General features: G+C 56.7%; 1 protein-coding gene across 4 annotated transcripts in view; it reads left to right on the plus strand.

Moving 5' to 3' along the window:
- PPP1R37 (protein phosphatase 1 regulatory subunit 37) overlaps window positions 1-14,252 on the plus strand; it is a 45,217-nt gene that overhangs the window by 2,363 nt on the left and 28,602 nt on the right. The gene's annotated exons all lie outside the window — the stretch shown is intronic.

The following is a 14,252-nucleotide window of genomic DNA, read 5'->3' on the forward strand; positions in this document are numbered from 1 at the left end:
GCTACGGCTGGAGCGTGGAGGCGGGCTGGTGGGGGACCTGGGAGTCAGTGCAGACCCCAGCACAGAGGTGGAGCTCAATAAGTTGCACCTAATGATTTAAGGAGACAGTCGTCAGTCTAGAGCTGGAGAGTGTTAGAGAGGAGGTGGCTGTTGGGTTGGGAAGGTGAAAAGTAGCTGGTTTATGCTACTCCCCCCCTCACCCCCCCCAAGGAACGCTGAAGGTGATCTGTTTAGGAATTGAAACGGTGAGCAATCAAAGAAAGTTTGGTGGCTGGGGAGATTAGGAGGGCGGTAGCCTTTGAGTTTATAGTTTCCCCAGAGAAGGATAAAGCGGTCAGGGGAGGAAGAGTGGGTCAACATTGGCGCTGAAAGGGCAGTTGGAGGAGTTTGATGGGCCCATGGGGACAGAAAGGTTAAGTTGCTGTTCTGCAAGCCTCGGGGCAAGGGATGGTCATGTGGTTCACTTCCTTGGGTGAAAGAAGGAAGAGGAATAAACCTGGATTATGGCTCTAGACCAGTCAGTAGATCCTGGGGCTGGGAAAAGGGAGTCAAAGTAAACAAACTTGCCAGAAAAATAGCAGAGTTGGTGGTCAGTTTGGGGGTGGGTAAGATAGAGGAGATATTCAGTCTTGGCCTTAAGAAAAGTCACTGCGTGCCTCCTTTTCCTCTCCCCCCAAAAAAAGGGAAGCACAGCACTGTCAGTCACTCAGGAGCAGAGGAACTTTGGAGCCTGGCTCTAGGAGGGTGTTTTTTTTTTCTCTTTCCCCTGAGGAAGCATTGGGGAATTGGAGTTGCCGGTCAGTTGAAGGTGAGAGCATTGAAGAACTTTGGTGGCTTGAGGTGTGGGGAGAGAGAGCAAGTCCATGGGCTGTACGTCCTCTGGAGAAGGTCGGCTCAGTGTTGAAACTGAAAGGGCAGTTGGAAGAGTGTGTTTTATCCATAGGGCTGGGAAGGTGGAAAGTTGCTTCAGGGGTGGATTGGCAGTGTTGAGTCCTGGCCAGGTCTGGCAGTCTTGCTGGGATGGAGCCCGCAAAGAGAGGGATCAGCCTGGCCCCGGCTCTACAGAAGTTGGTCTGTTGGCCCTGGGGAGAGAGGAGGAACTGTTGCTAGTCTGTGGGCAGTGGAGAAATTGGTGGCTTTGATGTGAGCGTGGGAGACGTGGGAACTGGAAGCTGAACACACGGGGAACCACCATAAATGCCATCATGGCCATTAATTGTTAAAGAGACGGTGGTTAATTTAAAATTCTTGGCCTTGGGAGCCAGCCCAGTCCCTGCGCTCTTGGCCCCAGGAGTAGGCGGGCACTTTTGGGTTGGAGGGCTTGGGGGACTGGGGCTGAGGAAGGGAAGAGTTGGAATGGGCCTCAGCTACAGCATGATATCCAGTCCAGGAAGCGGGAAAGACCTGGAGAGGCAGAGCAGGATGGTGATGAGACGGTGCTCCAGTTCAATCCTGACTCCCATGTACCCGAAGCATAACCTCAGGCTGGGTACCTAACTCCTCGGAGCCTCCGTTTCCCATCTGTAAGTGGGTGAGAAAACTACGTCACAGGGTTTCAGAGAGGACTAAGAGTGTGTGTGCAAAGTGATTGGCCAGGGTGAGCCTTCATAAAGTCGCAGGTATTGTTGGTCATTTTAGGGGAGATGTTGGTGCTACTGGTCATTTTAGGGGCCAGCCTAGAGGAGTTGGTTCACGGAGCTGGGACCTGGATGTTTCCGCTTCACAGGCTTCCAGGAGAGGGCCAGAACGGTGGTCCATTTGTGGGCTCGGGGCAAGGGGAAGGGAAGGTGTTCTGTTTGTGGACGTTAGCGTAGCTGGAGATTCTGGAGCGGGGAGGGGTTGGGAGTGGGGGAAAGTTTCTGGTCTGCAGGTTTCCAGAAGGGGAACAGCTGTGTGTTACCAGCTGTTGGGCTTTGGGGAAGCCATTTTTCCTCTCTGAGCCTCCTGTTTCTTTCTCTGCAAATGGAGGTGCTAATTTCTACTGTGGAGTAGTCGTGAGGATTAAATAAGACAGTCCTTGTAAGTTCCTGCCACATAAATAAGAGCTGCTGTTATCCAGGCAGATTCAGTCCGGTTTTGTTGTTGTTGTTGTTGTTTTTTCTCTTGTGGGCAGTTGTGGAGATGCAGTGAAGGAGTTTGGAGGGGGGAACCCCCGGGGGGGAGGGAAGAATGTCGAGAAAGAGGGTCAGTTGGCGTCTGGCTGGGAGGGGTTGAGAGGATGAGGATGGTCGCTGACTGGTCTGCCCCCCGGTAAGGGGTGGAGGTGGTGGTAGCGCACGGGCTGGGGGAGTCTCTCATGCCTGGAAGTTTAGGGAGGGGCGGCAAGGACGGGTGTGGACTCACACTCTGGAGGAGTCGGTGGGTCTGAGGTGGAGAGGTGATGACATGGAGAAATGGATCGATATTTTCGGCTGGGAGAGTTGGTCCGTCTGGGCCGGGGAGAGGAGTTGCCACTGACCTGACAGTTGGGGGATCTTGGGCCCCAGGCAGAGGAGGGGTCGTTGGTGAAGTTGGTGAGTTTGGATGGTGGGATTTGGCGGGCCTGGCAGTGCCTGAGGAGGACAGTGGAGGGGTGGGCTGGCCTGGGAGTGAGGGAGGTGGAGGCTCGCCCCCCAGGCCGTGGCAAGTCGGGCCAAGGGACTGCCTAGTTGAGAGAGCCAAGGATCTTGGCTGGGGGCTTCAGGGAGGAGCCGGCGAGACTTGCAGGAGGGGCAGGAGATCTGTTGGAGTTGGTCTGTAAACTGTGGGAAAGCACAGGGGGTGTCATTTGAGCTGTGGCCCTAGTGGGAAGCGTGAGGAAGGAGTCATTCTGGGGCCTGCTGTGGTGACACGACCCCAAGGCCAAGGGTGAGGGAGGAGTTGGCGGATCTGAGTTGCAAGAGAGGTCCTTCAGAAGCTGTTCTCCATCGCAGAGTTGGAGAAGTTGCCTGGGCCAGGAGGTGCAGGAGCTGGGAGCTGGGAGCAAGCAGCCACTAGAGGAATTGGGGGCCCCAGCACAGGGCGCCCTTTCAGCAGGGCCTTGCCCTGGGAGGAGAGCTCAGCTAGGCCCTGACACAGCCTCTGACTGGGGTGGAGGAGGGCTGGGACTGAGACTAGGTGGTGGCCCAGCTGGGTGGGAGCCTCTGGGGGTGTCTGCCTAAGGCAAGAGCCCCATCAGGCCCTGTCAGAGGTCACGTGTTGGGGGATTCCTGGAGACCAGACATCTGAAGGAGGGAGATGGTGCAGGAGGGTCTCAGGCCTACAGAGGGTCAACCCGGCCCAGCACTCAGAAGGGCCCTCCCTGGCTCCCGTGTCACATGGTCCCCGCCTGCCCCCAGGGCCAGGGGCCTGCTTATTTTCTCATTGCACTAAAGGCCATCTCCTGTTACCATGCACGTTAATTTCGTTTCGGTGGTCTCTTTCCCCCGCTGGAATCGGGGAATAGACACTGTCTGTCCTCGTTTCTACCCAGCCCCTCGAAAGACACAACAGTTATCGTGGTTGAATGAAGGCCAGGGGCGTGTGTGCAGCCGTTTTGGAAGGGGTGAGGCCAGGCCATCCTTGGGGCCCCTCTAGCCGGGGTGCGCCTCCAGGCCAGCCCTGGCCGCAGCATATGCTGCGGCCCTAGCAAGGCACTTATTCTTGCTGAGCTTGTCTGTCTCCTCATCTGTGAAATTGTGATCCCTGCCCTGCTGACCACCCAGGATATCTGAATGGAGGGCATGGACCTGGTGGGGAAGGCAGGGTCTCTGTGGCAAGCCGGTTGCGAGTGGAAGGGACGTGAAGCTGGGGAGGAGGCTGCCTCAGTACTGCCAGGCTGGGCACAGGGTGCGCTCCACTCTCCCTGTGGGGGGTGGAAGTGGATGCCGGTGGAGGAGGGGCTGGCCTGGTGCACGCCCCCGCCCCCCCAGTCCCGTGGCGGCAGGCCCTGCGTTCCCAGCTCCTCTGAGGACCAGGGCCGGTTGTGTACCAGGAACTCTTCAGACCAAACTGAAAGAATGACCTGAGGCTCAGCTGTCTCCCCAGTCCCAGCTGAACGCCGTGTGGGGAGGAGACATGGGGTTTGCGAGGCAGGCATCGGGAGAGCACATGACACCGGCTGCGGTCTGGGAGGCTGTCTCCCCTCCCTCCAGTCCCGCCCATGACTCATTCCCTGCTCCCTGACCTCCAGCCTGCGGAGTCTGTCCTGGAGTGGGGGTAGGGGAGTTGTGCCCACCAGGAAGTTCCTCATGTGAAGTGGAGGTGTCTGCAAGGTGCAGGGGGCCGGAACGTGCCCACCTCTAGCTGCCCAAGCTTCGAGGCTGGGGTGGGGAGGGGGGAGGGGTGGTGGGGACAGTGGCCACGATTTTTTTTTTTAACATCTTTATTGGAGTATAATTGCTTTACAGTGGTGTGTTAGTTTCTGCTTTATAACAAAGTGAAACAGCTATATGTACACAGGCCATGATGTTCTTAAATGACGATCAGAGAGGATGGAAATAAATGCCTTACTGTTTGTTCTCATTGAAACCCGTGCTGCAAATTTAGTCCTTGAAACTGGTTGGACTGGTGAGAAGGTACCTGTCAGTGGTGGGAAGAGGCTCTCTTACTAGTTAATGGCTCGTTTTAGCCTAAGTGGTGGGTGGTCTTGCTGGGGCGGAGGGAGTGGGGTCTTGGGGGGCGGCTTTGATGCTTTCGCCCAGATTTCCATGTGGGCCCAACCTCACCTCCTACTGCTGGTGTTGGCACGTAGACTCTGCCGTGTGATTTTGGGCAATTGTTCTCTCTGCCTGTGATTTTTCTCTCTATAAAATACAGCTGACATTAGTACCTCCTCACAGGGCGGTGAGGATTAAGTGAGATAACAGCGTCAACAGCAAGCACTCGGTGGGTGTCCCCCTCGTTATTCCGGTCGTTGCCAGCCTCCCCGCCCCGCGCCCTCAGTGCATTACCGTCTCCCCTAGCGTCTCCCTCGTCAGAACCCTGCTGTCTGTCCGTCAGAGGCCTACTCCTCCGAGACGAGTGCCCCGACGTCCCTGACAGGGATGATCCTGTCCGTTACAAGCTGGGTGACTCTGGGCAAGTTGCCCGGTCTCTCTGAGCTGAAACTCAATCAGCCTGTCTCGGCCCTCCCCCAGCCTGAGAGGCAGCAAGGGCACCAAGAGTCGAGCTCAAAGCATTACCTGCAGCCTCTCAGCCGCTGGCCGAGACTGTCGACAAGTTACGGCTGCCCCCTGAGCCCCTCCCCTCTGTAGAATGGCCTGGCTCCCCGGCCCTCTGCCCCGTGGGGACCCGACTGTGCGGACGGGCCTGTGTGGGGAGCGCCTGCTTCACCAGGCTGGGCCCTCTGCGCCCTGGGGCTCAGGTGGGCCACCCTCCTTCCTACACCCGCTGCGCTTTCTCATCGTGTTTCCCTCTTCAAGGGCGAAGACCACGAGAGTCACCTCTGTGACCTCTGCCTGGCGCCCAGGAGGGCTCGGGGCACCAGCCGGGGTGATGAGTGGCAGGAGAGTGAGGCTTTCTGTCGGATCTCATGTGCCGCCGTGGCATTTGGGAGAAAGCTTCTGGGAGGACTTGACTGGCCTGTGCCCGGACGGGGCTCTCCCTCAGCGCCCCGAGGAGGAGCTCTCGGGCCCCGTGGGGTCCCCTCACCGCGGGCGCTCGGCACACGGTCATCCGGGGGGTCGTCTGCGGTGTGAGCGCATGTTACTGGGAGCCAGGCGTCTCCTGTCTCTCACAGGCGTTTGGCTGCAAAAGTATTAAGAAGCATGGAGCCAGGCGCTCCGGGCTGAACTGGCCGTGACTGAGGCAGCTTCTGGGAATGGAGGCCAGGAATCTGTGTTTCTAGAAAGCTCCCCTGACGGCCAGGTTTGGCTGTCCTTCTGCTGAGGGCCCTTGATTCAGCTCAGCCACACAGCACTCAGTCCCAGGGCTGCCTTCCAGACCTCAGTTCGGGGGTTGGCCGGGATTGGCCTCATGGACTTGTTTTAGAGCGAATTCAAGTGTCGGACTTGCGGGAACTGCAGAAATGTGATTTGGGCGGGCAGCCTGCTGCGGTCGAGCATAGAGGGGCCCAGGCCGAAGTCCCTGCTCTCCGGGTGACCCTAGCAGTCACCGCTCACTGCTCCCACGTGCCCATTGCTGGGTTGAGTCTGTATCTCTGTTACATCTCCCAGCTGCCCGGGAGGTAGGTGCTATTCTTTCCGGTTTGTAGATGAGGAAATGGAAGCACAGAGAGGCGAGGTCACTTGCCTGAGGTCGTCACAAAGCCAGGCAGCGGGGAGCTGGGATTCAAACCCAGGCAGTCTGGCTGCGGGGCCTGCGCTCTTTGTCCCTGTGTCCCGGCTGTGTGAGCTTCGGCAGGTTGCTGCGTCCAGTTCTGCATGCTGTATACTTTCTTCATCCTGAACCCATGACCGTTTGTAAGACGGAGATGACGATTCCAGCCTCGCCGGGTAGTGGAGGGATGAGAAGCAGACTGAGTGAAGGGCCCAGCTGGCTGGCGCTCAGGAGGGGCTCGCCGTCGTTCTTGGACACCTTCGGAGGCCTGGGAGGTTCACGCAGCTTCCCTGTCCTCCCCATCGGGTCCTTATCCTGACCCTGGGCCCAAGTTCCTCGCGTGCTACACAGTGTCGGTACATGGTAGGCGCTCAGTACCTCCCGGCCGAATGCGTGAGCAGCCTCTCATTTAGTGAATGCGAGTGTTAGGGGTCTGGGAAGAAGACAGGCCCGGCCCCGCCTCCATGGAGGTCACAGTTGAGTGAGGGAGACCCACAGTAAACAGTTCTAATCCAACCGGGGTGCCCAGGACCCTGACTGGGAAGAGCTGAGGGCTGACGGGCAGGGCAAAGGCGGCTTCCTGGAGGAAGGGCCATCTCAGGCCTGAAGAAATCACTGGAGTTAGCCCCTTGAGGAGCAGTGGAAGTATGTGCGAAGGGTTGGAGGCAGAGAGAGCCAGTGAGGAGCATCTGGGAAGAGAAAAAAGCTGACCTTACTGGAGTCGGAAGTCGAGTTGGCGGCAGGAGGGTCGGAGGTGAGACTGGAGAAGGCTGGGGGGGACCACCCAGGTGGGGCCTTGTAGGCTGTGTTAGCCTGAGGGTGGCGGCGAGCCAGCAGGTGGGGCATGCCTACTGTTTTTAACAGAACCTTCTGGGAGTGTGGCGTGAAGAGGGTGAGACCGAGGCTGGGGACCAGGGAGGTAGCCATGGGCCATGAGCCTGTAGGCTCTTGGCTCCATGTGGCCCTGCACTGGCCAGTAGCTGACTTTTTTTTTTAAAAATAGATTTAATTAATTAATTAATTTATTTATTTTTGGCTGCATTGGGTCTTCGTTGCTGCGCGCGGGCTTTCTCTAGTTGCGGCGAGCGGGGACTACTTTTAGTTGCGGTGCGCGGGCTTCTCATTGCGGTGGTTTCTCTTGTTGCGGAGCACAGGCTCTAAGTGCGCGGGCTTCAGTAGTTGTGAGTCGTGGGCTCTAGAGCGCAGGCTCAGTAGTTGTGGCACGCGGGCTTCATTGCTCCGCGGCATGTGGGGTCTTCCCGGACCGGGGCTCGAACCTGTGTCCTCTGCATTGGCAGGTGGATTCTTAACCACGGCGCCACCAGGGAAGCCCCTAGTAGCTGACATTTGACTTCTTCATTTATTCACCAGATTTATCTGAACCTCCCCCTCCCCCAGAAGGTTTTGCCATTGCAGTGTTCTCCCTAACACTTCCAAGGTGACAGTTTCCCCCATCCGTTCCCTCCTTGGGTCTCTGAGCTCCAGCCCCCCGCCCCCCGTTAGTTCCTCCTGCCCTTGGGTGAGGTGGTGGGCAGTGGCCGCTGTGCACTTGGGTGCTCACACTACCTGCCCCGTGTGACCTCAGCCACTGGCTTCACCTGTAGCATCCCCTTAGGGCCCCCACTTCCTGGATCCAGAAAGCTCTAAAATCTGCCCCAGGCCCTGCTGGGGGTCTTACGTAATATTTCAGCAGTAGGTATCCTATCACCTTTCTGAAAGCCAGGAAATTCTGAATTCTAGAATATGTGGTCCTAGAGTTTCCAGTAGGAGACCGTGGAGCCCCCAGTGGACCCCGTTCCCGTATCTGTGAAGCGGTGGTAACAGGAGAGGCAGCCTGGGGCTCGGGCTTTGGAGCGTGCTGGTGCCAGTCCAGCTCTGCCCTGAGGTGGTCGCCCAGCTTCTCTGCCTCAGTATCCCCATTTGTATGGGGATTGAGGATTCGATTATTCGGAACTTGGGAAGCGACTGGCCCGGTAACCAGCTACTGCGGGCACTCAGTAAGGGCTTGTTAGAGTTGAATGGGGTCGTGTCCCTCGTGAGCCTGCCCGGACTCCCTCCTCTCTGAGAGCAGGCTGACCGTCCCGTGACCCTGGGCTGGATGGGATAGGCGAGCGCTCTGCCTGCTGTGAATGCAGCTGCAGGAATTCAGGCACGTCCCCAAACCTCCCTGTGTCACAATTTGCTCATTCGTGAAGCTATTTTGGCAGACGAGGAGTCTGTTTCAAAGGTTTCTGGCTCTCTGGGAGGAGCCAGGCCCGGGGCCTTCGCAGCCAGGAGCACGCTCCAACTCCAGCAGATCTGGTGAGAATGCCCTGGGTCCTGGACGTCACCGCTTCCTGGCTGCCACCCACCCTGGCCCCGGTGCTGCTCGTGTTAGGGCAGCCCCCTCTTCGGGGGGCTTTGCAGGCTAGAGCTGCAACAGGAGGCTGGGGTCTGGCGTTTTCAGTTGGTGTGGGAGAGATGGAGGGGGTCCCGTGTTCCAGAAGGGCGGTTCCGAGGCCAGGTGGCCACAGGAGTGATTGACAGCCATCATGCTTTGGTTGTTTCCCCCGCTGTTGAGAAGGCAGTTCCATGAAGGCAGAGCCCATCTTGCTTTGGCTTCCCTCTGGGTCCCACTTCTCGTGGTGCCTGGCGCTCCGCAGGCCCTCATGTGGATGGATCGGCGGTGGATGGAGGTACACGGTGGCACTCTGTAAAGTTATTCTCACCGCCTGCCTTACTTTCTGCAACTGCTGTGGAGCCGTTGCCTCAGGGTGGGGGTGGCAGCTTGGAAGTGTCTGCTGGCAGCCGTTCGGCTCATGTCACTTGCCTGACACCCTCTCCCTTTCCAGCGGAAGCCTGGGGTGGGAGCCCTGTGGTCTGATTCTGCGGAGGCCTTGTTGGATCCCAGCTGGGATGTCCTCCCCAGTCGGGTGGGCGGGCCCCTCTTGGAACCCGTTGGGGTCTGACTCGTGTGCCACCTTCACGCCCACCCCTCCGTCTCTCCACAGCCTTAGTCTCCTGCCAGCTGCCATCAGCAGTGTAGTGGGAGAGCTGCTCGTGTTCTGGGCAGCCCTCCCCTTTGTGCAAAGCAAAGCACCTTCCCAGCTGAACTCACTGGGTTCCTCAGAGCAACAGGGCTGGTGGGAGGGAGGAAGGGTGGGACTGCCGGAAGATGAAAGCAAACGCCAGGGAAGTGACCCTGCGGAGGGTCATGCTTTGGGATGGTGATGACGATGGTGGTGATCTAAGCTCTTCACAGCAGCCAGAAGGGAAAGCTGAGGCTCACGGGTGCCAAGGCCACACAGATAGTAAGGGAAGGAGCCGTGTTTGAACCAGAAGGCACAGGGCTCATCCTCTGCTCCCGAAAAGCCTCCAAGGGCCCCTTCGTCACCACAGGGTAGAGGCCACGCCCCTGAGCCTGGTGGGGGCCCTTCCCAAGCTGGTGTCTGTCCTCCTCAGTCCTGACCCAAGATCCTGGTTCCCTGTGCTCAGCCTTCCTGCACTGGCGCGCAGGTCGTCCCCACACAGAGTGCTGCTCTGCTCTTCCAGGTTCCCGTGACAGCTCCTCACGCTGTTGTTATTTGTTTGGGTCCATCTCCCCTCACTGGACCCAGCAGCGCCGTGAGGGACGACATCTTGTGTCTGGCTCCCTGGAGGAGGCAAACCACCGGACACACCCAGGCACCACAGGGACTCTGAGCAAAGTGGGTCTGCTAACGAGCGCCCCAGGCCAGCGCCTCGGGGCCCGAAAGAGAGCAGGGGCCGAGGAAGATGTTCATTGGGTCATTTGTTCATGCTTCCATGCATTCATTCATTCATGCATTCATTCATTCCTTGCCTCCACCTCGCTCTGCTGTGAGCCAGGTGGAGGAGTCCTGACTGCTCTCCCTGCCCTCTCGTGCCCCTTCTCCATTCCCGAAAAACCGGACCTTGTTACTCCCCAGCTTCCAGTCACACTAATGGCCCACTTCCCCCCCACCGCCTTTCACACCCCATGCAGAATCCCTAAAACAGCTTAGGAGGCCGGTCCCCGCCGCCGTCGCTGACCACGACTGGGCTCTCCCTTCCCCACGTCCTCTCTGGGTTCAAGTGCCGTGGCTTCTTTTCAGTTCCTACATGCGAGGAGCTCCCCACCTCGTGTCCTGGAAGGCCTGCCTTGCTGTCACAGCTCTAGCTTGTCCTTCAGGTACCAGCAAACCCTTCTTTCCTGGCGCACTAAATAGGTTCCCGCCAGGAGGCGTCAGCGATCTGTTTGTCTGCAGGCCTGCGGATGTTCTCTCTTGCCCGCTTGACTGTAAGCATCGTGAAGGCAGGGGTGGGTTGGGTTCGGTGCCACTGTATCCCCTGGTGCCCACAGCACGTGGCACTGAGCCTGGCCCCGAGCAGGAGCTTGTATGGTAGGTGGAGAAGGAAGCGCAGTGGGATGCTGGGCCTCAGGTAGTAGATGGGCCCCGCCCTCACGTAGCCCAGGGCCAGAAAAGGAAGTCTGAAGAGAGGAGGAGGGCACCGAGCGCCCCTGCCGGGCCTGCCAGACCCCCAAGCTAGCCAGCCCAGTGGAGTGCGGGAGTGCAGGTCTGGGGTTGCAGACCCACTTCTGCTGTGGACTTGCTGTGGGTTGTAGGCCACGGCACTGCCCTTTCTGTGCAGCAAGGTGGTGTCTGAGGTCTTTTCCCACTGTGTGTGTTTCCCTGTCTCTGTCCATAGGTCGTCCCCACCGTTTAGGGAACTGAGTGCCAGGACCTCCTCCTCGTCATGGGGGGTTGGGGTGGGGCAAGAGAGCCCAGGTTTTGGTAACTTGGTGTGCCTTTCTACCTTTGTGGCGGGTGACCTGATCCCCTGCCCCACCAGCAACAAGGTGTGTCACAGGAGGAGGTGGAGGATGTCAGTGGTGTGCAGCCTCCGGCCCCCCAGCTCAGGCCTCCATCCTCTCTCCTTTTCCTCCATCTCCTCCTTGTCCTGTAAATCCCTTTGTTCCCTGGGATCTTTGCTTCCTGACCCAGCTCTCCCTACTTTGATCACAGTGACTAGAAAGTGCTGCATTCCTCGGGGGGTGAGGCTCGGGGGTCTTCTTCCTGCTGGGCCTGGGCTCGGCCCTCGGGGTCTGAGCTTCCCTAGGCTTCCCTGCCCTATCTCTGTCTTCCCACTGGACTTTGAGCCCCAGGAGGGCAGGGCTGGGCTGTCTTGGCCACTGCTGTGTCCCCAGTGCAGCTCCAGGCGCAGAGCAGGTGCCCAGTGAGCGTTGTTCCATTAGGATAGAGTTGGGGTGTGGGTACTGGCAGAGCCCAGAGACAGAGCCCTCTGTGGAGCCCTGCTTAGAGCTCCCACTCCTGACAGCAACCTGACCCTGTCTGGTCCTGGGGGAAGACCTCCCAGGCCGGTGAGCGCAGTGGGGGAGGCAGGGCCACCTGGCTTACTGTGCCGCCACCAGCTGTTGGGTCGAAACGCCTGTGCTCACTGACCACCCAGCTGTGAGAATCCCGGGCTGGCACAGGCCCCTTCCCTGTTCCCAGCATCCCGGTTATCAGGTGTGGAGGGATAACCTCCTTGTTTTCTAAGTGACACGGCAGGCTGGAGAGGGATGGCCTGGCATTCAGGATGGCTTCTCTGTAGCTTTGAGGGGCGGAGTGACACATCCTAGGGGTGGGCAAGTGAAGAGACCTGCCTCGTTGTGAACCTGGGTTCCCCGCCCCGACTTGCTGTGTGGCGTTATTATTAATAGGAAGTGTATGGGCTCTGGGGAAATGGAGATTCTCCCTCCAGCCCGCTGGGCAGCAGAGCGAGCTTGCGCTGCGCGTGGCTCAGTGTTCTCCTCGCCCCCTTCCTGGAGCTGGTGAGGGGAGCTGGGGGAGAAGGGCATGCAGTCACCCTGGAAGCTCATACTACTTTGCTTCTTTTCTGACTTTAAAAGTAAGGTATGTTCACTGTAAAAGAGAAAAAAAAAAAGAAAGAGATGGAAAGTCTAAAGGAGAAAATGAAAATCACTTCTTCATCTTACCATCTGGAATTTTTTAAAAAGCTCTATTGAGATGTAATTCACGTACATTTCACCAGTGTAAAGGGAACAGTTCAGTTTTTCACAGAATTGTACATCTGTCATCACAGTCAATTTTAGAACATTTTCATTGCCCCCCAAAGAAACCCTGTACCCGGCAACGCCAGCGCCCCTCCCCCACCCCCTCAGGCCACCGCCGATTGGCTTTCTGTCTCCTTAGCTTCTGGACATTTCCTATAAATGCAGTCCTGCAATACGTGGACTCTCGTGTCTGTCTTCTTTCACTGAGCTTAGTGTTTACAGAGTTCACCCACGTTGTGCATGTGTCTGTAGTTCATTCCTTGTTACTGCTGAAGAATGTTCTGTTGTATGTCCATTTGGGTTGTTTCCACTTTCTGGCTGTCATGAAAAATGCTGCTGTGGGTATTCACGTTCAGGTTTTTGCGTGGCCGCACACTTTCATGTTTCTAGGAGTGAAACTGCTCGGGCATCTGGTGACTAACCATTTGAGCAACTGCCCCACTGATCATGCCCCTCCGTTGAATGAGGGTTCCGCTCCCTCCACGCCACGTCCTGGTCGTTAGCCACCCCAGAGGGTATGAAGTGGCGTCTCATCGTGGTTTGGATCTGCATTTCCCTGACAGCCGATGATGTGGAGCATCTTTTCACGCGCTTCTTGGGCCCTTGTATATCTCCTTGAGGGAAATGTCTATTCAGATCCCTTGCCCGTTTTAAAATTGGATCATTTGTCTTCTGGTTGAGCTGTGAGAGTTCTATATATATTCTAGATGCAAGACAGTTATCGGAAACGACACGCACCACATGTGCATGAATGTCGTCAGTGTGAAATGCCAGAGCACTTCCTTCCCATCTCTTTTCTTTGGCTCCATACACTGCCACAGATGCATAAAAATAAAACTGGCTGGAGCCTGTGCATACGGTTGAATGTCCTGCATTTTTGCTTCATTTTCCATTTTTTACGAAGCATGATTACAATCCATTGTCATCATCAGGCCGTTGCCATTTGTTCCAGCCATTTCCGCATTGCTGAGCATTTAGGTCCTTTCCAGTTTTCAGCTGCATGAATAATGCAGTGACGTTCAGCCTTGTCCATAAATCTTTCTGTTCCTCACGGGTAGCTTTCTCGGAAGAAATTCTTAGAAGGTGGTTTTACCAGGTCAGAGGGTAGGAACCTTTGAAGTCTCATATACTGTCTGTGCCCACACAGGACTGGAAGCCTTGAGGGACTTGGTTTTTTTTTTTTTTTTTTTTGGAAAGAATGAATAAATGAATAATACTTGCATTTGGGTGTCTTGATGCCAACATGGTATTTTGTTTTAATGAGCATTCCTTTTTTAAATTAATTAATTAATCAGTTAATTAGATTTTGGCTGCATTGGGTCTTCATTGCGGTGCACAGGCTTCTCATCGTGGTGACTTCTCTTGTTGCGGAGCACAGGCTCTAGGTGCACCAGCTTCAGTAGTTGTGGCGCATGGGCTTAGTTGCTCTGCGGCATGTGGGATCTTCCCGGACCGGGGCACGAACCTGTCCCCTGCATCGGCAGGCGGACTCCCAACCACTGCGCCACCAGGGAAGCCCTGGCAGGTGGATTTTAACCACTGAGCCACCAGGGAAGCCTTTAATGAACATTCCTTAACTAGTAGTTAACCTGTTTATCGTTACCATGTTAGTTACATACTTCCCAGAGTTGCTTCCTCATGCCCTGTGCCCATTTTTGTTTTGGGACTTTTTGTAAGCATTCTATGTCTATTTCAGATATTGAGTGTTTGGAATTTCATTATGCAGATATATTTTTCCTCATTTATCATTTGCCTTCTGGAAAGGTGGAGGCAGGGAGCCTCCTTAGAAAGAATCACTTTCCCCTTTGCTCTTTCACTGGCTCTCCACAACGGAGAGCGCAGAGGAGGGGGAAGCAGCCCGCGCCCTGGGGGCAGTGCAGTGGTGGCCAGGCCCAGGCGAAGGGACAGCAGGTTCCGGAGAGGTTCTCCTGTAAACACAACTGCAGCCACTGTTTGCTGA

The sequence above is a fragment of the Tursiops truncatus genome, chromosome 19 (assembly GCF_011762595.2).
Source record: "Tursiops truncatus isolate mTurTru1 chromosome 19, mTurTru1.mat.Y, whole genome shotgun sequence".
Taxonomy (NCBI): domain Eukaryota; kingdom Metazoa; phylum Chordata; class Mammalia; order Artiodactyla; family Delphinidae; genus Tursiops; species Tursiops truncatus.